We start from the raw sequence: 26,960 nt of genomic DNA, 5'->3' as shown, positions 1-26,960 counted from the left end.
GAACACCTATACTTTGATATAGTTTTAATTCTCTTTCTTTCAATATCTCGTGGTATCTCTCTCTTAAGAAAGAAAAAAACTGAAACATCGATAGTTATTTGAAAGCTGTAATAATTTAAATATCATTTATAGACACTCTGTATAACAAGACTCAATTTTATTTATACCACAACAAAACGCATACGTTTATTTATTTCTCCACAAAATATTGCAACACAGATTTGAAAAATAACTCTACTGCCATTTTTTTTGGACCCTTCTGTTGCTAAAAAAATTCAAGATAAATTTATTTATTTTATTTTAAAAATAAATATTAATACTTAAACAAAGAACACTCTGTACATTTGAAAATAATTGTAGTCTATGGTTCTCAAAGAACCGAACAACTTTAGTCTTAATTTTTTTTTATTTTTAATAATTAATGAGACATGTGAGGCTTTCAATAAGATTTTCTTAATAAAACTTCATTCATTAATTTTTGTGGTAAATCCTTTATAAACAATAAAAAAATAAAATCATCTTACTAAAATACAAACAATATTTGTTTAATAAATTTTGACATCAACAGTTCACTACAAAAAATGAATAAATAATTTTATAATTGTGTGGAAAAATCATCCCTTTATTACTCTAGTGCAAAAAGTGCTTGTTTCGTTCACTGGTGTTAATTGTTAATAATTATTAATATATTGTCTTTCCAGAAAACGATCGTAGAAAAAATGTTGCATGTAACACATAGAAAAAATGATATGTTGTTGGATAAAATAATTGTTAATCGATATCACTAACAATCACTAAATCTTTGTTTGAATTGTTTCAAAATTTCGGATTCAATTAAAAAAATGTATTACTTACCTAGATTATAGACGAATTGTAAAATTTCACTTTAGAAATCTTATTTTTCTGCCATAATCCGTTTTCGTAAAGTTAAAATATTGATTCAAATTAAACTGTAGTTGAGCACGCCACAACATACACATCAAGAGAATTTTACTTAGAAATTACTGCACGCAATAAAAATGTTTGTTTAATTTTTTTTTTTATTATAAATATTTGAAACTATAAATATCTTTACCAAACATTTATTAATAACAATAATAATCAAATATTTGAGAAAAGAAAAGGGAAACAGTTTTTACAACATAAATCTGTGGCATCACTGAAGTATAAATTTCTTTAATTACCCTTTAAATCCTGATTTTCCTTCCCTCCGCGCCGCTCCTCAAAAACCCCTTGGACACTTGACAACACTCACTCACTATTAATTTTCAGACGAAAACTATTTTTAATAAAACAAAGCACTAATAAACCAATTTGGAGACCGAACACACCCTCATTAACCTCAATAATGCACTGTGCTAAACAACATCGAACTCCTTTGTGTAACGTAAGTAACAAAAAGTCTTCACCGCAGTTCTTATCAGAGATTTTTTGTGGAACTTTTAATCGGCGCATCGCAAGCCAAATAAATCTCTATCAACATATTGAAAAAGGTGTTTACAAACAGCAAATTTTCACACCGCCTGGGAAAATTTAAAAATACGAAAAACTTTAGTTAGTAGTTTATTTTTCCACAGTTTAATATAATTTTCTTTTTTATTACATTTATAGTCAAAACTGCTTCAACTAAAATTAAAATTTTAGTAGTAATTATCCCTTTAAAATTTTCCACGTGTGGGGAAAGTTACCTAAAGTGAAGATTGCGTAAATCATACAAGTTTTACCAGCCTCTTTATGTTTTCCAATTCGTAAATAACTATATTCAAAATCGAAATACGTGCTAGAGCTGAATTATAACAATCCAGTGTAAAGTCAATCGTTGACACTAATGCAGGAAGTTGACACAACGGTACATGTGGATAAAGACGTCATGTTAACAAAAAATTTAAAACCTAAACTGTTATGTAGTATAAATTAATAAAATATGTGGCACGTTGCAATGAAAATGACTTTTTTAAAGCCGCCAGATGGCCATAGCGCCCATACATGGTCTTCAATTAACGGAGAGCTGCAGTTTTTTAAGCACACCGTTAAATCTTGCTTAACGCTGAAAAATCTTCCACGTTTTTGCAGTTTAGGCACAAATAACTGAAGGCAATTACGTAGGAGTATTTCACATCAGATTTTTTAATTTCATATGGTTCGATGGAACTTGCATGGAATGTTGATTGCATGGTCTCCGTAATTAGCTAACCGTTAATATTACAGTTGGTCACTTGTTTTAGGTGCAGACTCTATCACCGTCATTGTTATTTTTAAACCTGAAAATGTATTTATAGAATAAATTAATGCGAACAATAAAATAAATCTTTCACTTTTCTGGTCTAGTCCGAAAAGGTAGCCAACGGATCTTACAATAAATCTTTCTCAAATCAGATAATTCTAAACGTAGAATCCATCACCCACTCTCTCCGTAATTAACATCGTTAACCACATAGACAATAGTTCAAACACCTGGATGTTCTGGAATCAAATAATTACTCGTAGGTGATTCTGCCGTCTTTACAACGTGGTAATCCGGCATTATGTAGGATGTGCTTATGCATTTCTATTAATACGGAATGATCGTGCTCTATTAAAATTTACAACAAAAAATGGAGTTTTTCTGACCAAGGGGGCAGAAGCACAACACTATCAACTCGACATCTTATTGCGTCCATAATTAAGTTTAGTGTAATATCTGTTTTTATTTACGGTAATTACCATGGAACTGGTAGGTGTATAGTGTTTACGACGAAGAAAACCCTTGGACAAGTTAATTTACCAAGATTTCTTCCAGTGTCTGCCTCAAAACGGTTTAGCGGAAATGTCGCAGGGTTATTAATTAACCGACAGATTTAATTGTAGCAAGCACCTTTACAAGGCCAATTTCCATATTAGATCACTAAATGAATGTGCTCGTAAGTACTGTCACGGTACAAGAAGTTCGACACGTCCTGCTACGTAATAGGAAAACTATGAGTCGAAGAAATTAACGACTAGTAGCAAAGCTCATGTTTTGAAACGTTTAGCGACAAAAACTTGCAGTAATTATATAAATGTGAGTTTTTTGACGTTTTGCATTCCGGCCACAATTAAAAAGAAGAAAAAGATAATATGGTATCCTCAATCTGATATCTTTGGCTTTCAAGACGTGGAACAAGTTGATATGTTTATCGATCATTTCTAAGAATTTCAAGGAACGAGAGCACACATCCATATTTAATAAAAATTCCGGTCAAAGACCCTGATTATTTATCCGAACTGTTTTCATGAATGCGTAAAGTTTTTAACGTTTTATTGTAGACGGAGTTTCACTTTATTACGACAATAATCTTCTGAAATTCGGGACACCTGTATACTATTTATTGGACACCGCATGTTAAAAGAACGACTCTTAAAAGGTTTTTTTTCAATTTTTGAATCACTAAATTCTTACGAGCTTTTTTGAAGAATTTAAAAATTCTATTACGTAAAAATTCTTGCAGATAAAGCGCCCAGAATTCTTGAAAACTGTGTTTTTTTGACTAAAACGAAATTGACGTTTGCAAAGATAAGATTAGTAAAATTAAAGTGAACTAAAACTAAAATGAAAATAGTTTTAAAAAGTCTAGAAATATTTCACATTGGTCGTATGTTCACAGTTGTGACAGGAAATGTGAAATGTTACTGAATCTATAAAAACCCGCTGTAAGAGAAATCTAAGTGATTAATTGATAACGTCACACTCGATAAAAACCATTTAAGCTTATGTGTACGCACTGAAACATCTGACGATCTAATTGTCTTTTCGTTCTGTGCCATTTGTTTCGAGAGTTTGTGGGTCCTAGATGCCACGTTGATTAATGTATCTGATTTCTACTAAATTTAAAAATCCTCCCACTAAGCGATGATAATTTATTGTGGACACCGAATGTCTAAATGGGTCAGACGATAAGGATTTTCAAAAATCGAATATCAAAGCTGTCGAGGAATAATGGTTCCGATTAACCACGGGTTTTACCTGCCCACAGCCGAATAAATAATTTATATAGATAAGCTGCGACTGCTGAAGGAGACGTTAAACGGAAATGCCTAAAATTGTCTTCGTTTTTAATCACTTGTATAATGTAAAGTGGAGGACTGGAATAGGTTGTATTAGAAAAATATTTTCTGTATACTCAGAACGTAATTTTTGCATCCACTAAAATTTTATGACCAAGGTTAGATATATGCCGCTCCTGCTAGTATTTTTTGTAGTGAAATACGTTTTAAATGTTTGATAGGGCACTCAACACCACAAGGTGACACAATTTTAGTGGACAGAAAAATAACGCTTTGAATATGGGTGTCAGTTGCGCGCTATGGTCAAATTAGTCTCTGTGGCTGGTCTAATTTTCAAAAAGGTCATAAGACACTTACTGGTAGTTAGAAGACTATTAGAGAATAGAACTCAGCACAGTCCTTTTACCCTTCTGTACATAAGTAATTTATTTAGTTTATATGCTGTATAGAAACAACATCAGCAGATTTTTTTTGTGAAAGGTATTTCGTATGAATATGTAAAACAACCATTTACAGAATAAATCGATTCGTATAAAATTTAGAAATGATTAAAAATATGTGTGTAATTGTGTCTTTGAAAGTATGAAGTATTTCTCCCCGTACATATTTATTTTTAAATGAGTAATACCCATGTGATCTATTACAATAGGTAATTACTGTTTATTGTATTAATCCTTAAAATTAAATGCAAATTTTTCTAACTGCCGTGCGCAACTGACCCCTGCTTTAAATTTGTAATTTGCTGGCTACTGTGCTGTGGTATTAGGACCACCTGCAGATTTTTTTTAATCGCGGCGTACAACTGACCCATGTCCTTGAAAATCCCTTTATCAAATATATTTCAAGACACATTTTTTTTTATTTAAAATTAATTAATTGGTTCACGAGTGAATTTTTAAAAAATAAATTCAACAAAACGAAATTACATATAAGATATAATTTCTCAAGGATGTGTCTACTTAACATCTCAAAATATTTATTTATTTATTTATTTTATTTTAATAACTAGTTTAAATATAATTAATATTAATGAAACCAAAAAATTATTTGAATTTTAACAAAATTTACAGGTAACTGAATCCTAATTTTTTCTGGAATATGCATGCTTATTACAATCCTTGGAAGTCCTCGTTGAAACAAAAATTCATGTTTCGAAACTGGAAATGTGATCAGTTTTTAATTTGTCTCATATTCAGGCAGTAGTTTTGCAGTAAAGTGTTCGGTTGGGATGAAACATTCTGCATATTTGTTTATAAGTACAATAGTTAAATAGAAAAAACTGGTTGAATGTTATTTAAACAGAACTTCCGGTCGCCCCTACAATACAATAGGTACTCCGGGTTTTTCGAAAAATTTAGTTTTGGAAATTTATTTTTTTATGATAACATCTACACGTTAAAATGAAGATTTTTTGTCATCAACATACATAAGTAATTTTAAAAAATATTAATACATTAATAAACAATGGGAAACTCTTGATATTTCGTACATTTTAGACAGGAGTTATTCGATCATATGTAGTTTAAGATGACGTCATCAGTTTTTTAGAGGAGGATAAATGAATAAGACGATTTACTATGTTTTCGAGAACCTAAAGCTTTGCAAGATCTAACAACTTCGGTTTTGCAATAGCAAAATGTTGGTATACAATTTTTTTTTCAAAAATTTTGATTTCTATGATGAAAAATCAACACGGATTCAAAAACGACAAGGGTAAGAGTATATTAATTTATTAATTATTACATTTAAATTACATGCAACATTTTGAAGAGATGTCCTTTCTCGTCCTTTTCGTCCTTTTTCGTGCTGTTTCGTTCTTATCGTCCTTCTTATCCTTTTTCGTCATTTTCGGTCCTTTTTCGTCCTTTTTCATCTTTTTTCGTCTTTTGCATCCATATCATCCTTTTTCGTCCTTCGCGTCCTTTTTCGTCCTCCGCGTCCTTTTTCGTCCTTATTCTCCTTTCTTGTCCTTTTCGTCCTCTTTCGTCCTTTTCGTCCTTTTTCGTCCTTTTCGTCCTCATCATCCTTTTTCGTTCTTTTCGTCCTTATGATCCTTTTTCGTCTGTTTCGTCCTTTTTCGTCCTTATTCGCCCTTATTATCCTTTTTCGTCCTTCTTCGTCCTTTTCGTCCTTTTTCGTCCTTTGTTGTCCTTTTCGCGCTTTTTTGCCCTTATTATCCTTTTTCGTCCTTTCCGTCCTTTTTCGTCCTTATTATTCTGTTTCGTCCTTTTTTGTCCTTTTCGTCCTTTTTCGTCCTTGTCGTCATTATCATCCTTTTTCGTCCTTATTATCCTTTCTCGTCCTTTTTCGTCCTTTTTCGTCCTTTTCGTCCTCTTTTGTCCTTATTATCCTTTTTCGTCCGACCCAAACAGGCAGATGAGAGACAGACAGCGTACCTGTTCCACACAAATACGTACATGTCAATTATTTTATAATCTAAAAATTTGAAATTTGGCATGTTCAATGTATGTAATATAATCTATTACATGAGTAGACATATTGGCATCGTATTAGCTGTAGTTTCACCGAATATGGCATGAACTTTTTTTTTAATTTACAAGAGTACAGTTTGTAGCACTATAAAAGAGTGTTTTTTTTTTCTCTTTTCAATAATACATGACTCGGTATGACAGTATTCAGAAGCTTTAAAACGCTTGTGAATTTAAAAAAAATATGGTGGGGTTTCTCAAATAACGTTTCCTTTTATTTTTCGTGTTCTGGCTTATCATTTCTAGATTAAAATAAATAAAATATTGTAGTGTGTCAAAAAATGGAAAACGAAAGATTCAGTAATGCAGAAAAGTTAGGTATGATATTTATTTAGGGAGAGTGTAGGCAAAATAGGAGAGATATCAGAACATTATACTGTTACGATGATCGGTGAATAAAATCGGCGTGGGTAAAACTCAACAATTTATTTCTTAGTAACTCGACTTTACACGACTAATTACAGAGCGATAGTGTACAAAATAATTCGGGCGCAACTTGACTGGATTTCCCCGACACTCGCTGGACTCGACTCGACTGAATAATCCTTGTTCATAGTTGTATGTATTTCGCACGATTAGCAAAAAATTTAGCACAATCTGGTCTTTCAAAAAGAAATGCACAGTCTTTTTACGAAAAAGACCAACAAATGAAAAACCTATCGTAGGTATCTTTGGGAAGGTTAATGTGGATCCTCATATTTCCATCAGGCAAATACGCGAAGAAACGAATATTTTAAAATCCTTTATACAAAAAATTTTAAAAACGGCCAACTATCATGATTAAAAAATTAATTCATTTACATCAAGCTTTAGTATCACCTGATTATGAAAGAAGATTGGGTTTTATTGCTTGGGTAACGGAGGCACGTGATGAGGGTATATAAGTAATACTGTTTTATGGTCAAATGAAACTCGTTTTAATAATAATGGAATTATGTCACTGGCTAAGAGAAACTAATTTTCAACACATTGGGGGTATCAACGTTTGGTGTGGAATAATCAATAGTCAATTTATGACTTAAATTTTACGAAGGAATTCTAAATTTCCAAATTTATTTGGAATTTCTTATAAACGAACTTCTTGCATTATTAAAAGATGTTCCACTCGTCGTGAGAGAAAGACTGTATTTCCAGCAAGATGGTACACCACCACATAACCCGTGAATAATGGATCAATTCGGTGGCCTGCCAGATCTCCAGATCTAACACCTCTAGATTTTTTTGTGGGGCTATTTAAAAGCTAGGGTGTATCAGCAATCTCTAAGAGACTTAGAAGGCCTCAAGCAAAGAATTAGGGCAGAATGTGATAGGATTAACTCAGAAATGTTACAAGTAATAAGAAGTAGGGATCTACTTCATTGAGCATAATGTTGTTTAGATGCAGAAGATCGTCAATTTGAACATTTAATTTAAAGTTATTGCTTTTGCATTATTTTATTGTGATTTAAACTATGATTTTATAAAAAAAATAAAGCATCTTGTGCATGGAAGAATCTTGTGCAAACTATAACCTGTAAATGGTGTCTGGTTGTTTTTCCAAGTCTAAGCATAATAATCTTAGAGACCCTTGATGTTTTGAATTTGAAAGAATTTTCACAATCTTAGGGCCTCTGCGTTTTGTTTCAGAACGAATTTAAAATAATTTTGGGACACCTGGTGTTTTGTTGTTGAAAGAATTTGGAAGAATCTCAAGAGCTCCTAAAGTTTTGTTTTAGAACTAATTGTATTATTTATTTAGTATTGATATCATGAGTCAATACCTATTTTTAATACCACATGTCAAAATTTTTGGAAAACATTCAAATTTTACCATTTTTCTTAGAAACTAGTAAACCAATTATTCTGAAATTTATCTATGCATCTCCACCCAAATATTAATTAAGTTATTTCAAAAATTTTTAAATGAATCATATTTAAAATATCTACGTCAGATGCGAGGGAAGTTGTTTATGAATACGTTTAGAGAATTTTTTGCGTCGTCTTCTTGTAAGAATGATTTTTAATGATACAGTTATTTCCGACGATGATGACAAGTCGAAAATGATAAATTTATCACTTTGTTCTGCAAGTTTCTATATATAAAAATACCCTTCCTAGAGGCCAAAGTACTCTGTGATCAAAACTAAGGTTATTGGTTGGAAGGAAGCTCATTAGCGTTGAGCTTACGGTACCACGTATTGTACTGTGTTGACCAAGACACAGCACGTTACTAATGCTTTACTGGCACATGTCCCCTCGAGCCTCCTCTAAGCGCCGTCACTGATCCGGCACTGTTAACAAAGTGATTTAATCATACTTATTGTTTCGTTGATTCCGTTTACTCTACATCTAAAAATCCCTTGTTGATACAGCCCCTCCCACTTATGAAAGCGATGTTTTCCCCTTATCTCCTGTCCACAGACCTACCCAAATGTGTTGAAATTTCACGACACGTTCGACTTTTCCAAGGTTAGAAAAACGGCCTATTCTAAACCCGAAGCAAAAACTGATTTATTAAAGCGACGAATACGTACCGGCCTTGGATTGAGCTGCATATAATTTGTAGAAAATTGAAATTGTGTGACATCAAGCGACGTTAATTGTCTCTATATGTTAGCTGGAAGACAATGCAACGACTTGCTACAATGCTCTAACATAACTAGAATTTATCGCGCCCATAAAGACAAAAAAACACCTCTTACTTTGTTCTTAAGAAAAAGAGAACAATAAAATGTTGCAGCGTGTTAATATAACTTATGTCTGTCTTGTTAGTGAACCATTTAACATATTATTATAACATTCACCGCGCTGCTAAGCCAACTGGAAAATTTCAAATAAAAAGACTCCAGACTCCTCCAATGGTAAATTTTGCGCAGGATGTCCCGGACATGACTCTCATCTCTGATATCATCGGCTGCTCGCAACAATGACTGTTTACCACAGACCTTGCCTCTTCTTAAACGGGAAATAAGATCCACCAATTATGAGGTGACAATGGCTAAGAGGATTTTGAGAGAGCTTATGCAAAGCGACCTTTGAAGCCAACATTTTTGGTGTTCGAATGGCGAAGTTCCTGGCACCCAACAAAATTACCACGGATAATGAAGTTGTTATCAAGCTAATTAACGCAGAAAACGAAAATGTTAAAATGTTAGACACAACCAAGAACAAAAAATTTTAAGAGAGTTTCTCGATTTTGCCTTGCGGCTATTTTCACTAATCCTGTTAACATTAAAAAAAGTCGTAAAATCATTTGTTGTGAATATTTAATAAGTACTTTGGCACTGAGACATTTCTTGCTCTTTGATCTTGACACAAATTCAGTTTGACAATAGGAAAATACAATAGAATAGACCATAGAGTCTCATTATCATAAAAAAGCAATAAATAAACTGAAAAAAAATAGGGTTTCACTTCCAAATTTATCACTCTCGATTTTTGTTTACAATGATTTTAAAGCAAGTTATATAAGTATATTGTCTTGTAGAGGATCATTAACCCTGTTCTGAGTATTCGTTTTTATGTGGTATATTGTCAGTACCCGTTACTCCATTTTCTCTTTTTCTCAGTACTAATTTTTCACTTTCCTTTTAGGTGTCTACAGCTCTGTAAAAATTATTCTAAAGACACAAATAAGGCTAAAAGAATCAGCATCGAATACATATTTATCTTAATAACATACTACTGTACTTGTGATCTATAAATCCGCCTAGAGGCTCCAACGTTTTCGTAAAAAATCAAAATTTTCTAATAAAATTGAAAATAATATATTTATTGCTATTGGTTTAATTGTAATTGAGTTGGTATTTTGTCAAACGTTATGATTATGATAAAGAAGTGTGTTTTGGGACGCTTTCTGGTGTTAGACATAGCCCGAGAAAAATCGTTCAGGCGTAGTATAGAGTGTGGTGATCTCAGAGAGAAAGAATGGGCAGCTAATCTGATTAAAGATAACAAGAGCGCTAACAATACATAAATGCAAGCTAAGTCGAACGTGTTTTTGCGATTGTAAAATAGATAAAACAAGAAGTGTATGAAAAATTTTGCTCAACATCATGCGAGTAGGTTAGTGATAAAAAATATTATAAATGATTCCAGATAGCCAATACATTGCAGTATTGTGGACGAGTAGACCTTGACTACAAAGCTTTCACCATACAAAACCCGCGTTTTTGCATTATTTTTAGTGATGTACGAGTCAAAAATAACTGAATGCAATAAAATTAGGATGGCAAAATATACGAGTTATGTAAATCCATTAGCAAGAAAAATTGCCGTTTATTATTCAAGGCTAAACCCTAGGGCCGTTGGTGAATGAGCGAAGTCCTCAAAGTCTTCGTCTAGACTACGTAAGACACGATTATTAAAATAGGCCAGTCGTAAATTTTGTTTGTCCATCTCCGAAAACGTAACCGCTTTTACAACTATGCAAATTAGCACCCGAAACTGTGTACGGTACCGAGCGAAGAAAATTTTCAAAGCTACCGCAGTCCGTCGAAAAGTATGTCTTTGGTAGCCGCTAATTGTCCCATGTAAACAAGTTTGTTTTGGACTCGTTTCTCGAACTTTCGTTGCGTCCACTTCAATTTGGAACCCCTGGTGCATGAAAAACAGCAGCCTTGAGAACCATTTGCATAAAAGTACGATAAATCAGTTGATGAGTAATCAAGTCTGTCTCCAATAACGACCATCAACGAATTTTCGCATAAAAGACCATCGAAAAAAGAGAACCATTTCGTCGTAAGGTCATGGCTCTCCATCAGAGAGTGTTAAGTGAGTGACCTCAGCGGAAGGAAGGAAGGTAGGGGAACCTTTCGGAGGAACTCAAGACTTGCACTTGGCGGTTTCTGGGCATTTGACTCAGCGCGCGCGTCTAGTGTTGGTGTTTGGGAAAGGTGCGAATAGCGTATGGTACCACAATTTATGGTACTTACGGATTCATCGACCGTTCTGGAGCGGAGCGTGCTTGCTGTATGTTATTGGGTGAGTTTTTTTGTTTTTCGCCAAAACTGGATCCTCTTGCAAAAATCCATTAACTGAACGTTTTACCGACCACATTCGCTTTTTATTGCCAAAGAAATACCGCGAATTCTTAGCAAAAGTCAGGCACCAAATGAGAAAATAAGATCATCACCCCATTTGAATCATCTCTGATGCAAATTAACCGCAGACGAAGACTAAAACTCATTTCCTCGTTATAATCTGCGTCATTTTGATTTTTTCCCATGATTCGTCGAAATTTACCGCTGATTTTCATATTAAATATGCGCATGGTTTCTGTATATGGAAACCTGAATTTGTTGGAAAAAACGAGCACGAAAACAAAGAGAATGTAGATGAAAGTTCTCAGAATGTGTCGTTTGACATGCAGGGAAGTATTAATTAATGTTTTACTGGAGCCGATTCGCCTACAACTTGCTACATTTTGTTCCAAACAAGCTCTCATAAATAAAGGATGAAAGAAAAACAAACGAAAACATATTTAAATTTAACATATACCTACACTTTCTTTTATTGGCTTGTCATTGAAAATTAAGGACGCTATGCGGCTTCGAAGGATTTCGTCACTGCACAGAGCTCGATCAGATGAACAATTGAACAATTTTTGATATTGCTGCAACTGTGCCAATTTCTGGCCGATTGATTTAATTGATTAGTTTACGAGTAATTAATGTTGCCGCAAGCGGCTTTGTGTTTTACATAATGTATTCCCATTTAAATGCACACTCTCGTATTTATGCAACGAATCGAAGAATGGCGAAGAAAGTGATAAAGTCATTATGACTCACTAGTAAGATAAGCAATTTAAAGATACAGAGGAGAAAACAAAACATCGCATTGTTTTGTCTCTATAAAGTAATTTATATTTCTAACAGAATCATTAGTAGACAATTTTTTCGATTCTAAAAGCGGATTCATAGACATTTTTACTTCTCGAATTTGATTTATTTCTTTGCAAGATCATGTAGATGATAAAACGCTAATTAAAATGTGTCTATTCCATCTCCTCTAAACAATTTGTGACGTAAGCGCGAAATACTATTGGTTTTTGTAGTTTAACAGTTCAATTCTATTTTTAGATTTACGTATATAAACTTCCTTAAAAAAAATCATAAATTTATCTCAGAGGTCAAAGTTTTGGTAAGAAATAAGCGTCGATTCAGAGATGACAGAACATTAACTAAACCTTGTTCCAAAAAATATTTATCCTCTTAGATACGATTCACCTACATGAAATTTTAGAAACACAGGAAGGTTATGAATGCTGTTTTAGTGTACTATCGAAATCAATATGTTTATTTGTTTTCATTAAAAATTAATGACGTCAGAAAAAAATATAACATGCTTATGGTTAGCTGAAGATAATAAAAGGTTAATGATTATTTATTCCATCCAAAAAATTGATAACGTCATCTGATCGACTAGCACCCACATGCGCTTTCTCCCGATTGTATTTTTGACAGTTTTGATATATATGTAAATATTATAGTACAAACATAGGCCATAAAACAAGTCTACTGTCGAAATTTTGTGGTTTTAGTTGTATTCATTTAAAAGTTTGATGGTCCTTTAAGGACTATACTCTAAAATTATTTTTAACTATACAGAATGTTCTGTTTTTAAGGTGTAACACACAACTTAGTGTTTTAAATGCAACACCCTATATATTTTTACATATTCTTATTAACCTCTTCCTAGACGTTATAACTACATACATTTATTTTTTGAAACATGGTCAAAATGGTACATTGCAAGGAAATATGGATTTTACAATTATGGGGTGGAGCCTAATTGCAAAATCGATATTTTCTTATACAAATTTTCATTTTAAACATATTTTAAGTTTCATGTTGTGAAAAGAAGTCTACACATATTAAAACAACAATGTCAAATATGAGCCCGCCCACCCGCCCTGCCTCAATTGTGATGACTTTTTTTTTTCGACGTGAATCAAGGGGGCGAAACTTGACTGAAAAATACTTTTTTCTTTACAAAAAATTAAAAACAGATTTGAGCATCGTGTCGTTCAAAGAATACTATGTACCTTATGAAAAAAGACAAAATATAAACCCCGCCCACCCACCCCATCTCGATTGTGATGATTTTTTTTATTCTAAGATACTTAAAACACATTTAAAATGATAAATTTTTGTAAGAAAATATCGCAGGGCAGGCATGGGCGGGGCTTAATCTTTGGCTTTAATTTTTTCTTAATATACATAGTATTCTTTGAATAATACGATACTCAAAAACATGTCTTACATGGTAATTTCTTGTAGAGAAATAATAAGGATTTTGCAATTAAATTTCGCTGCTTTAGCTCTCGACAATTAAAAAAAAATCATCACAATTGAGATAGGGTGGGTGGGCGGGGCTTATATTTTCCTTGTTTTCTTAATATACGTAGTCGTCTTTTCAGGACAACAAAATGTTTAAAATGGTAAATCCTTCCATACAAATATGGATCTTGCAATTAAACCGTACAATATTTTGTGGAAGGATAAATAAAGAGACGCGATTTGTTGTGGTATAAATCAAATTTTAATATACCGAGTGTTTATAAAAGATTCTAAAACTTTACAATTTTCAAATATCGATATTTCAGTTTTTTCAAACAAAACACTCTGAGATGTATTTCTATATCTACTCTAATGATGTTTTAAGTATAAAAAAAACAAAAAAGGAAGAGAACAAAAAAATAATAAGATGCGGTAATAAAATATAGGGTGTTCGATTTGAAAAAGCAGAAATATCGATATTTGAAAATTGTAATAAGTATATAATTAAAGATTTGTATAATACACTTTGTATATGAAAATTTCATTTCAGTTATACCACAACAAAGCGCGTATCTGGATTTATTTTCCACAAAATATTGTAACACTGATGTTAAAAATAAGCCTATTGCGATTGAACCATTCCATTGCTAAAAAACTTCGTCGCATCGATATTTCAAAAATAAGCTGAGAAGAGGCCAATAAAAATACCTATACCTAAAACTTGTTAATATAAGATTAATTTTGCTCAATGACTGAACAATATTAAGAGTAATCACTGAAATGGAGGCGGGGTGGGTGGGCGGGGTGAATTATATGTTCTTTGTAAAGTGAAAATGGGAACTACTAGAACGTAGACTGTTAAAAAAAAGCGTTAATCGTAATTTTTTTGTTATACTACTTGTTTGCTATAACATTTATTTCTTATTTGTGAAGAAAAAAAATGAGAGAACGGGTGGGTGGGCGGGGCTAAGTTTAACTTTTTCCTACAGAATTTTTTATAAATAAGCAATAGTCCTGCCCACTCAACCCTACTTCATTCCAGTGATTACTCTTAATATTGGTCATTTACCAAAATCAATCCTATCTTAACAAGTACTACTAGTTTTAGGACAACAACCATAACAACCAGTAGTCATTAATCGTTGTGCATAATTATTAATAAAACAAGCTGTTATTTTTCATTAATAAATAAACCAAAAAAAAAACATTTAATAAGACATTTATAAATTTTAAACAAAAACAAAACCAACAAAGGAGAAATACATTAAATCATAACCATCTAAATACTATAGAAGATGTTCAAAATTCTACCTTGTGCAATAAGCTCGTAATATTTCCAACTTTTTAACATTTTTTGTAAAAGTTAATCATCAGTACTTGACTGATTTTGGCAAATGAGATCTCTCCAAGAAAATAGAGGGTGGATGCGGGGGTAGTTACTGCTAAAATCAGTTTTATCTTAGCAGGTACTAGTCCCGACCACCCACCCTCTCTTTTCTTAGAGTATGTCATTTGCCAACGTCAGTTTTATTTTTGCAGCTACTAGCCCCACCCACCCACCCTCTCTTTTCTTACAAGGTATGTCATTTGCCAAAATCAGTCTTATTTTAGCAGGTACTACCCCCGCCCACCCACCCTCTCTTTTCTTAGAGCGTATGTCATTTGCCAAAATCAGTTTTATCTTAGCAGCTACTAGATAGGATAAGACTGATTTTGGCAAATAGCATTACCCCTAAGAAAAGAGAGGGTGGGTGGGCGGGGCTAGTACCTGTTAGGATAAGACTGATTTTGGCAAATGAGATACCCTCTAAGAAAAGAGAGGGCGGGTGGGCGGGCCTAGTACCAGCTAAAATAAGACTGATTTTGGCAAATGACATAACTTTCTCTTCTATTTCTAATTAATGAGACATCGAAAAACGAACGCTTTCAAGCAAATAAAGTTCATCCCCTAATTAATACCCTTAGAAGTCGAATTTTCAAAAATTCGTTCTTATTGCTCACCTAGGCCATATCACAATCTGCTGTTCAAATTTCATATTTCTGCCTTGAGTAGTTTCGGTCCCGCGTTTCTAAGTCAGTCAATCAGGAGTTCTTTCTTTAATATGTTAGTATAGATAAATAGATCTTCAGGCAGATATCTTATAGGACTCTTCTTTAATTGTCGAAATGTTAAAAACAAGGATGTCAACTCAGACGTGCTTAATAAGTTTTTCAGGTAAAGTCATCACAATTTTGGAAAGAATACAGATTTTGATTAGCGTTAATTATTAATTAACGTTTTAATAGATTTACATGTTATGAGTTAACAAAATCGCCAGTAAGTAACAGCCAGGCAAACGGAAACGGGAAATGTGTATTTTCAGAATTATTAGCTGTGGATTGCTAAGAACACGTAAAATTAGATATCGTCAAAATGACATTACACGCAATATTTAACTTAGTTATTGTTCAGGAAGTAAAAACGCTTGTCTGTCGAAATCGCATCATTTTTCAAACAATGACAGACCCATTTCATTTCCATTAATGCAAAATCACCTCCTTTCAACTTATTTATGATTGAATTAAAATTTTTACTTTTACATTAACAAGTACAATAGAAAGTGGTCGCTAATTGTATGCGAATAACTTAGTCCCATTAGCAACAAAAGACAGAATTTTAATAAAAAACAGATAAACTCGGTGGGGTCTGCCAACTCATAACAAAAATAATTAACGTTAAAATAAAATTATAATTTTTATGTCTATATCAAGCTGCGGAGGATCTAAATTTAGCATAAAAATTAGCAATTCAGATTGGAGAACAATTTTCACAATTTAGAAACTTATCTAACCGTCATCCGTTTTAAGTAGAGAAGTAGAAAAATTGTCAAGTACCACCCGCCGATTAGTCAAAGTTGTCAGTGATTTGTTAACAGAAAAACTCATCTATCTATAAATAGAACGTTAGCGTCCACAACCGACAATTTGCATCGTCCAGCAAATTTGCTTAAATACAGGTGCACCGAGCGTTCATCACGCACTGCTAAGCCCCAATTGCACGCACTGAAAAAACCATTACGTAAGAACAACAAAGCTTTCCTTGAGTCGCGTTTTTTGGGCGAACCGCAACGTTATCTTTTCAAGGAACCGATTTATTCGATTAATAGCAAGTTAATCCCCAAAAAAATCCCCACCCAAGGTCGCCAATGCCATCAGCAACACCTTATTAGCGGCGTAATGATACGTTCGAATTTTCGCGCCTTGGCAGTGAGAAAATTCGTCAATGGAATTTTCTGCTTGTTTGAATAAGCGGCTAATTCGTCGGCCAAGGTTTGCCCATTTAGGGAACCGGAGGGCGCCCAGAATTGTTTTGTTGTAAAGATCAAGGATACGAGGAAGCGCAAATATCGGATTAAGTTTAAGCCGCGAAACATGCATCGGGGATTAAAGATGTCCGAATTGTCGGAGGTGTGGGCGATTTTGCTAAAAGAAAAGGCTGACGGACAAGCCGTAGCGGTAAACCACACGGGCAATAAGCGAATACCAAAGTTCAAGTCGCGCATAAAACAGCAGCACCCTGTCAGGTGAGGTCCATATAAGGTACTATCCTGTGGAACTTGCTTCGTCTGCTGGATTTTTTTCGCGAGGAAACGCCACGTGAATCGCTAATCGATTACTGCAGGAAAACTAGAAAAAGTGCACGCGGTGCAAGACGATCGCGAATGGCAGCTGCTCGAAATACTCGGTTTCTCTAACCCAATTTAGGTGAGGTCGTACCATTTGTCAGGCGGTTGGTTAAGACATGGGCGTAGCGATAGTTCAGATGTTGCTAGACAAATTTATTTCAAAAAATGCACCAATGCGAACACTAGAAACAAGGTTCCTTTCAGAAATTGAAAAATCCTGCTATGAAAACATTCTGCTTTCATAAACATTTTGCAATAAATTAATTTGCTTTTAATTGTTGCAAACATTTTTATAACCGAATTATTTAAATATGTTTCAAGTGTGAGTACTGCCTTAGGATATTACTGCATTCAAAGCAACCTTAGCACAATGAAATTACCATAGAAATAGTTTGTTTTAACTATACATGAACAAAAACCACTTTTGACAAATATTTAAATTTAACCACACAGACTCAATACCTAATATTTGCAAACGATAAACAAATGTTTGTTTATTTTAATTAGAAATAAACAGAAATGTATAAACACCGTTAAAGAGCAACACATGTGCTAGAGATAAATACTAGCTAAATTGAAGGACATCAGAAGTTTTTGTTACAGCAGATATATAAACTTGTTTTTAAACAAAAATTATGAACAATGAAGTATTAAAAACTTAAAATTTAGGTTCCATGGCGTCAAGGTTTAAATAGAATCCTAAACTAAAGAACTTGTGGCTCTTGGCTTTGTTGAAATAATTTTGACGCTAGATTCCTTGTGTTTCAAATTTACTTTAATCTTTTCCAGTCCTCCTTTGTTCTTCCTTTATTTTTCTAACATTTTCTCTAATACAATGTTGAATTAATTTCGAATGTCGTTGTAGCGTGTGATAACTTCTGCCAACCAAGTCAGGTGTCTATTATCCTTCAAAGTAAAAATCTGATTTACAATAATTCTACATCTAAACCCAGTTTGACACTTACCTACCATATTCTCCAAGGTTCTTAGCACTTTATATGCAACGAATCGTGCTCTTGTAAATACCATACCCATTTTTAGATCTTTTTTGTGTTTTGTTATGTATAGCTCTTGAACACGATACGTTTCCCAAACTAATACTAATTCATGGAGTTTTCCTTTCTGCATATTTATTTGATCGTTTTCATTTACGGCTATTCCATACCTTAGCTTTACACGTTTTCTATTTATTCTTTTTTTTGGCTATGATTTTGCATTTTTATTTCCCTTATTCTTATTTTTAGCGTCTTCGTTCTTCAAACTTAGAAATTACTGTGTCCAATTTTCAGATAACTAATTCTTTTTTGCTTATTATACAGTTTTCTATTTGGTTGTTTTGTTGTCTTTTGTTGTCAGATTTTATATCCTGACATAATTTTTTTAGTTGATAAAGGGTGTTTTCAGTATGATCTAATCAATTGTTCATTTTTCTCTATTTCATTTTGTCTTCCCAGAATGACAGCAGCCAGTATAACTGGTATTTAAAAAAAAAGCTGAAAAAAAGATTATTAATACATAGTTTTAGACCAAGTAAAGAGTAAAATATGTTTAATTGAAAAAGTCACGTGTTTTATTAACCCATACTACTGTGTATAGTTGACAGTTGACAAAGCGTTAATTTTATTACAGGAAAAAGTGAATTTAGGTTGTACTATTTCGCGTTATCATTGATTAAATTTTATTGTAGATATACTTCATAATGTTTTAAAAAAAATCAAGGCCAACTTGATTATTTTTTCCACTCAACACTCTATTATTAGTATCATTAACATACTTATTATGCACTAAAGAATTTGGTCTTCGAGGCAAACTTTCAATTGTTCATGCAATTCATTCCTTGACTGAAAAAAAAAAATTCTTTTAAGAAGAATCGGGCATTTTTGTTAGCATTTTTAGCTTAATCCGGAGCATTTGACAGTTTATCCGATGAAATTTTAAGAAAAAAACGTTACGTTTAGAATTTTCATCCACAATGGGTCAAACCAGTAACATCTTATTTAACTAAAAATCCACTTACACAACGCAGGGTGTTTTCATCGGGGCATGATTTCTCCACGTTTCATGATCGAGAAAATAGGTCTCCCGTTTCTATTCGTCCATTTCTCCGAAACACCAGACCGATTCGAGTCAAATTGAACTTTTGACAGACATGGGTCTTTTTTCTTAAACTGTGACCGGCATTATCTATATTTTTGTGATTTATAGAAATTACAACAAAAAATTGAATTTTATCATTTTTAAAGCAGCGGAATTTATTGGACACTACTTCAGGGGAGAGGCAAGTTCTGCCTAATTAACCTTTCACCATTTTTCATCATCACGTAACTTTAAATTCAATATCTCGATTACAAAACTATAAATCGTATTAAAAGCGTTAGCGAGTTTTTTTTGTCGGAAATGAGATACAATAAATTCAGGTTGTGTCTAAGAAGTCGATTTTTACTGTATCTCATTTCCAACAAAAAAAGTCGACACAGTTTCTCTTACGATTTATAGAGTTGTGTAAATTGAAAAACAGTGGAGAAAACCGTGTTACGAAATTTCCTTAAATAGTGAATTTTTAAAGATATCTACGTGATGAAAATCTTCAGCAAAAATTTAAAGAAAAAGATGATAATAAACCTCCCCTTGCGTTATATTTAGAAGCAATTCGAATCTGGCGGGCCACTTTTGGCTTCTTTTTGAAGTAATTTGAAGGAATCTCGGAAACCCTTTGTGTTTTGTTTTTGAAGTGGTTTGAAAGAATTTTGGGAACTCTCTGTGGGTCTTATTTTTGAACTAACTTGAAAGAATCTCGGTGCCCTCTTTGGTTTTATTTTTGAAGTAGTTTGAAAGAATCTCGGAAACCGTTTTTGTTTTGCTTTTGAAGTAGTTTTCAAGATTCTTAGGGATTTCTTGTCTTGTTTTTGAAGTAATTTGAAAGAATTTCAGGAACCCCTTGTGTTTTATTTTTGAAGTAGTTTCAAAGAATCTCGGGGACCCCTTTTGATTTCTTTTTAAAGTAAGTAGTTTGAAAGATTCTTCAGGATCTCTTGTGTTGTTTTTGAAGTAATTTTAAAGAATCTCAGGAATCCCTTGTGTTTTGCTTTTGAAGTGCTTTGAAAAAATCTGGGGAACCCCTTATGTTTTGTTTTTGAAGTAAATAGTTTGAATGATTCTTGGGATCTCTTTGTCTTGTTTTTGAAGTACATAATTTTAAATAATCTCAGGAACCCCTTGTGTTTTGTTTTTGAATTAGTTTGAAGGAATCTCGGGGACTCCCTGTGAATCATGTTTTTGAACTAATTTAAAACAATCTCGGAGACGCCCTGGGTTTTATTTTTTAAGTGGTTTGAAAGAATCTCGGGGACCCTTTTTGTTTTGTTTTTGAAGTAGTTTGAAAGAATCTCGGGGACTCCCTGTGGGTCTTGTGCTAATGTGGTGTGATTTTTTGTACTAATCTGAAAGAATCTCAGAGACCCCTTGGCCTTTATTTTTTAAGTAGTTTGAAAAAACCCGGGGGACCCCTTTTGTTTTGTTTTTGAAGTAAGTAGTTTGAAACATTCTTGGGGATCTATTTGTCTTGTTTTTGAAGTACATAATTTTAAAGAATCTCAGGAACCCCTTGTGTTTTGTTTTTTAAGTAATTTGAAAGAATCTCGGGGACTCCCTGTGGATCTTGTTTTTCACCCAATTTAAAAGAATCTTGGAGACTCCTTGGGTTTTATTTCTGAAGTAGTTTGAAAGAATCTCGGGAACCCTTTTTGTTTTGTTTTTGAAGTAGTTTGGAAGAATCTCGTGGAATCCTTGTGGGTCTCGTTTTTGAACTAATCTGGAAGAATCTCGGACACCCCTTGGCCTTTATTTTTGAAGTAGTTTGAAAAAATCCGGGGGATCCCTTTTGTTTTGTTTTTGAAGTAAGTGGTTTGAAAGATTCTTGGAGATCTCTTTGTCTTGTTTTTGAAGTATATAATTTTAAAGAATCTCAGAAACCCCGTGTATTTTGTTTTTGAAGTAGTTTGAAAGAATCTCAGGGACCCCTCGTGTCTTGTTTTTGAAGTAGTGTGAAAGAATCTCGAAGACTCCATGCGGATCTTGTTTTGAACTAATTTAAAAGAATCTCGGAGACTCCTTGGGTTTTATTTTTGAAGTAGTTTAGAAGAATCTCGGGGACCCCTTTTGTTTTGTTTTTGAAGTAGTTTGAAAGAATCTCGGGGACTCCCTGTGGGTATTGTTTTTGAACTAATCTGAAAGAATCTCAGAGACCCCTTGGGCTTTATTTTTGAAGTAGTTTGAAAAAATCTGTGGGACCCCTTTTTTTGTTTTTGAAGTAAGTAGTTTGAATGATTCTTGGGATCTCTTTGTCTTGTTTTTGAAGTACATAATTTTAATAATAATCTCAGGAACCCCTTTTGTTTTGTTTTTGAAGTAGTTTGAAAGAATCTCGGGGACCCCACGTGTCTTGTTTTCGAAGTAGTTTAAAAGAATCTCGGGGACTCCCTATGGGTCTTGTTTTTGAACTAATTTAAAACAATCTCGGAGACTCCTTGGGTTTTATTTTTAAGGTAGTTTGGAAGAATCTCGTGGACCCCTTTTGTTTTGCTTTTGAAGTAGTTTGAAAGAATCTCGTGGACTCCCTGTGGGTCTCCTTTTTGTACTAATCTGAAAGAATCTCGGGGACTCCTTGGGCTTAATTTTTTAAGTAGTTTGAAAAAATCCGAGGGACCCCTTTTGTTTTGGTTTTGAAGTACATAATTTTAAAGAATCTCAGGAACAACTTGTGTTTTGTTTTTGAAGTAGTTTGAAAGAATCTGGGCGACTCCCTGTGGGTCTTGTTTTTGAACTAATTTGAAAGAATCTCGGAGACTCCTTGGGTTTTATTTTTGAAGTAGTTTGAAAGAATTTGGGGAACCCCTTTTTTTTTGAAGTAATTTCAAAGAATCTCGGGGGCTCCCCATGGGTCTTGTTTTTGAACTAATTTGAAACAATCTCGGATACTCTTTGGGTTTTTATTTGTGAGGAGTTTGAAAGAATCTCGGGGACCTCTTTTGTTTTGGTTTGGAAGTAGGTAGTTTGAATTGAAGTAATTTGTAAGAATCTTGGAAACCCCCTTTGTTTTTGAAGTAGTTTGAAACAATCTCGGGGATCTTTGTCTTGTCTTTGAAATAATTGAAGGAATCTTGAAAAGCCCTTGTGCTTTGTTTATGAAGTAGTTTTAAAGAATTATGGTATCCTTGGTTTTGTTTTTGAAGTAATTTGAAAGAATCTTGGAGTCTCTAAATGACCGAAATTTTACTTCACTGCGCTCTGGTTTACCTATCAAGACTGCTGCCGCCTCTGAAAAATTCCCGATTTCTTAGGAAATAATTTATTTTAAAATATTTTAAAAAGGATAGAGGTTGATCTGATTCCATTTTATCGTTGTCATTTTTTATAGTTCTACTCGAAATTAATTTGACAAATTTAGCACCAATTTTTCAATTTTTAATTTAAAAGTATTTAATGTAGTATCAACTCTATTTCTTTTGAAATTTCACAAGATATTTAACATATCTATTTTACAAAGTTAAACCTTCGTATCTGCCATAATGATAGAACACATACTTACATAGAAAGTGTGAAATTTGTTAACATTACAAGAGTAAAACACCGGGCGTGGCACAATCAATTTAAGTTAACGGTTGCTATATGGTATTACACAGTAATTATAACGTTTCCAGATTTAAATTCCACCGAAAAACAAAAAAAGCAGAGAAAAAGTGAGAAAGGACATAACAGACTCGTGTATGTAGGCGTGGTGGAGACCTGGTAAAATCAAAGAATACTTCCGGAACATTTAGGCAAAGGCCATGCGATAAGAAAAAAAATAAAGTGAAAGATACAAAATTCTTCCTCTTTCAAGACCATGCCCCTATGTTACCTATTTTACACCCTTTGGTTACTTTATTTTAACTGAAAACCCCGAATATGGACGAACAAGTCGTTACTTTTCTTTTGTCTAAGATTTAAATTTCCAGAAATAAAAAAAAAATTGTCGTGTTTAAATGTTGAGCGTCTAAATTAAACGCATAACATTGAACAATTTGCTGTTATTTCTCATTATTCACGACATAAATCAATAATCTAACAGAAATGTAGCCACATTAACTTTTAAACTGACATTTAACATAACATTTTGTAAGTACTAAAAATATAACGTTAATTAACGGTACGTGTTAATTACCATACGACACGAAGGTATGATTATGCTATATCTGATAAATTAGAACCCAGGTTTAGCCATATCTAATTTCAATTCAATAAAATTGAATGGTATTTGTCTATAATCAATTAAAGTTGATTAATTACTAGAACGGTTATATCTTTAACAATATCTTGACAGTTCAGACTGCGAGACGAAGTTACAATTTCTACAACAAAAATGTGACCCTAAAAACGCACCCTTTAGCGAAAAAATCAATATCTCTCAAGAGGGTCGTACAAACCGGCTTTGAAGAGTGTTCAAGCTGTTTTGATGAGACTGAAGATTACACAGTAGTGTGGATGTTAAGCTGCTTTTTACACTTTCAAAGTAAAACACTAAACACAGGACTTTACATCATCATCGTTTTATTTTCATTATTATTATTACACAACGAATAAACAAGAAAGAACAATTATAGTTTATTTTGGAATAAGCTAAACATAAAAAAGATGATACAAGGCTGCAACTTCAATTTCTTGGAGCAGGCAAAACACAAAAGTGATTACATCAGGTCGTCAAGGTATATTCGCTCATCAATAGGCGGTAACTGAGGAGAATGCTTCACCGTCATTGGCTAATTCCTTAATCCAGTGTATAATCAGTGATATCATTACTTATTCTTTTCATGTGCATCTGAGTTAGGACAGGTTTAGCAACAGAATCTTTCGACTAATTTCACTCCTGCATTGTGAATATTTAAATAGATGCGGGTTTATTTCATGAACTTGATGCAGAAAGTGAACGTTTTGCACTTTTGAGGGTGCAACTTTTTCCTTTCACGGATTGTCCTTCGCAAATTTGATTCGTTGTATAGTTTCTAGATAAACTTGAAGGGTTTTTGCACGCATTGGTGTATTGAGATAGTACTGGATGTACCGAAGGGACAATGACACCTGCCTGACCGCAAAGACCAGTAGCAGCATCTCGATTGCTGAGTGTAATAATGTATAAATTAATCTAGTTCCTCAGGCGGTGCCATGACCTAGTCCAGCCACCACTTCCTGGTCATTATCCGCGATAATGGGTGTCGAACGAACACCTCATGATTGATCCTACAGGTCAACCTTTTTAACGGACTCATGTGCTGATGGTATACCAAATATGGTCGACGATGAGGATGAGGAAGTCTCTTTACAAGCAACGGTTTTCTGCTAAGCTACCCTTTCGGCTTTGGGTTTTTCGTTTCATCAGCATGACTTAGCGTTAGTCCGTCGGGAGGAATGACTTAGTTTAGGCCATTGTCTTATTACTTTTTCTTCGAATACCACCACGGTGTTGTTTATTTATTCGAGAGATCACGTCGCTTGGACTTTTACGTCTCGTAAATCAATATTATCGCTGATTTATTACCTGGGTTTTGTTCGGGTTGTGCGTCTGGATTTTTGCATCGGTTCTATATGGATTTTAAATCAGACGGCCGAGTGGTGGACAGTTTATGGACGTCTGGTACTACGTGAGAACAAAATCCTCGCCTGTAGCCTTGAGACGAGCCTTAACGTCTATTACTTCACCTGCATTATTTCATGCCACGATTTGCTAGCGAATCCCGATGTCTGCTATAGTTCGAGAAGAAAAAGACGTCGAATTTGAGGCGATTTTGCAAAAAAGCTGTTTAGTGCGTCTGCATTCTTGCATCGATTAAGGCGCGTTTCAACGGTAACATAACACAACTATTCGCGGTTATTCTACCGTTTATCGGAGTACATTCGGAAAGTAATTGCCTTCGCGTCATTAATTCCAAAAGCAAATATTTATTTAGGCTAGAGTAAAGTGTGGATAATTGAAACTAAATTGCACTTATTCATCAGCAGCGAGCGTATAATAAAAGTGTCAAATTATGAAAAGCATGAAAAATATCACTGTGAAAGGACAATGTGTACTTATTGATATTAACCTCCGATGACGGAACGTCGAATCTGATTAATGGTCCAGTCGAGTATTTGTTAACCGAATGCTGCTGTGCAAACAAGCCTACCTGGAAGAAAAAAAATCAGAAGTGAGTAATCTCAATCAAATTGTTGTTTAATGTTATTGTGTCGAGATATTTTTCGTTCTCCCTTATATGACAGCCGTCAAGGTTCCCATGCAGGATGTAATTTGTATTTACAATAATCGTTATTACACACAGTTTACCTCATTTAATAAGTCAAAAATAGATTATTATTCTTCGGGCCGCGAATGGCCTCATCAGCGAAAAATCCATCACGTTTAAGTGAGTGATGATATCCATTGTTTTTTCGTACACAGTAATTATTTATTTTTTGCCGTCGGGCGGTTTCGGATTCTCGCTTCTGCCGAGTCATGTACAGAAGAGGTCCCGAAGTCGCGCCCTGGGTGAAAAACACGGACCCGTGTTTTGGGTGAACGACACGTCTGGAATGGCCACTTCTAAGTCGATTTTTCCGAAAACCCGTCGCCCACAACACCCCTGCGGTATAATTCACCGATTTTATTACATTTGCACTTAATTAAAGGAAACTAATTGGCGATGAAAAAAGATAAAGCCATCTGCCGTGCGGTAATTGCATCATTAAAACAACATTTGCCGTTTCTGGTCTCGATTTTATGCAACAATTTAATAATTCGAGATGGAAAAAGACTGCTAACAAACGAGAAAGGATTTTAATAGGTTGTGTCCTTTTTTTCGAAAAATGCAGCGGATGCCCAAAGCGAGTTTCACGATCTTGAGAACATGCGCGTTTACGAGTAATTTATATGGATAGGGGTGCCTCCTTGCGGTTTATTTCTGATCTTAACTGAGCACTCGGGGCGACGAAGAAAAAATGCGCCAATAAAATATATGTGGAGGTATAATTATTAAACGAGCATCCTTGACTGACTTTTTTCTCCACCGGAGTTCTTATTGGTGGATCCTCGTGGCGTCGACCTTTGTATTGGCCTGTCGATTTTTCTTGTGCATCATGTAGGCAGGGGAGTTAATTAGTTGTGGTAGGTAATTGAGAAACAGTTAGGTACATGTAAAGTTCACAACAATACTGTGACCTGAACTGTCATTATTTCAGCTGTTCTTCCTGTTGGCGCAAAGGTCGCCATGACTAACACAAATCCGAGCTTGCGGTTCAAAATCACCAATTTTCCTCAAGAGGCGTGTCTGTTTGAACAGACAAAGCCGGCCATTAAATCGCGTTTTCCCGGAGTACTTGACACGAGGTCAATGAGGTTAACCCCAACACCCATCCACCGAACGCATTCCCCATCCCAGCCCTCCCATAAATCAAACCCGTGGCGCGAAAAATTACGATTAATTTAAAATATGCGCGCCGCGGGCGAAATTTAACAT

At 34.0% G+C, this 26,960-nt stretch overlaps 1 protein-coding gene across 3 annotated transcripts in view; it reads left to right on the top strand.

Moving 5' to 3' along the window:
• The window catches only part of LOC135141593 (uncharacterized), an 81,223-nt gene that overhangs the window by 7,043 nt on the left and 47,220 nt on the right, over window positions 1–26,960 (top strand). Inside the window, exon 1 of one of the 3 annotated variants that reach the window (XM_064072843.1) lies at window positions 11,346–11,474. The exons of the other annotated variants lie outside the window; for them this stretch is intronic. The gene's annotated coding sequence lies outside the window, so the exon portion shown is untranslated. Of the gene's footprint in view, window positions 1–11,345; window positions 11,475–26,960 lie in introns of those variants that run through there. 3 annotated transcript variants of the gene reach the window in all.

This window comes from Zophobas morio, unplaced genomic scaffold (genome assembly GCF_036711695.1).
Source record: "Zophobas morio isolate AGI-343-1 ecotype UQ-CSIRO unplaced genomic scaffold, CSIRO_AGI_Zmor_V1 ptg000004l, whole genome shotgun sequence".
NCBI classification, from domain to species: Eukaryota; Metazoa; Arthropoda; class Insecta; order Coleoptera; family Tenebrionidae; genus Zophobas; species Zophobas morio.
The sequence above is the reverse complement of the archived record's forward strand: the minus strand, read 5'-3'. Positions and strand labels throughout refer to the sequence as shown.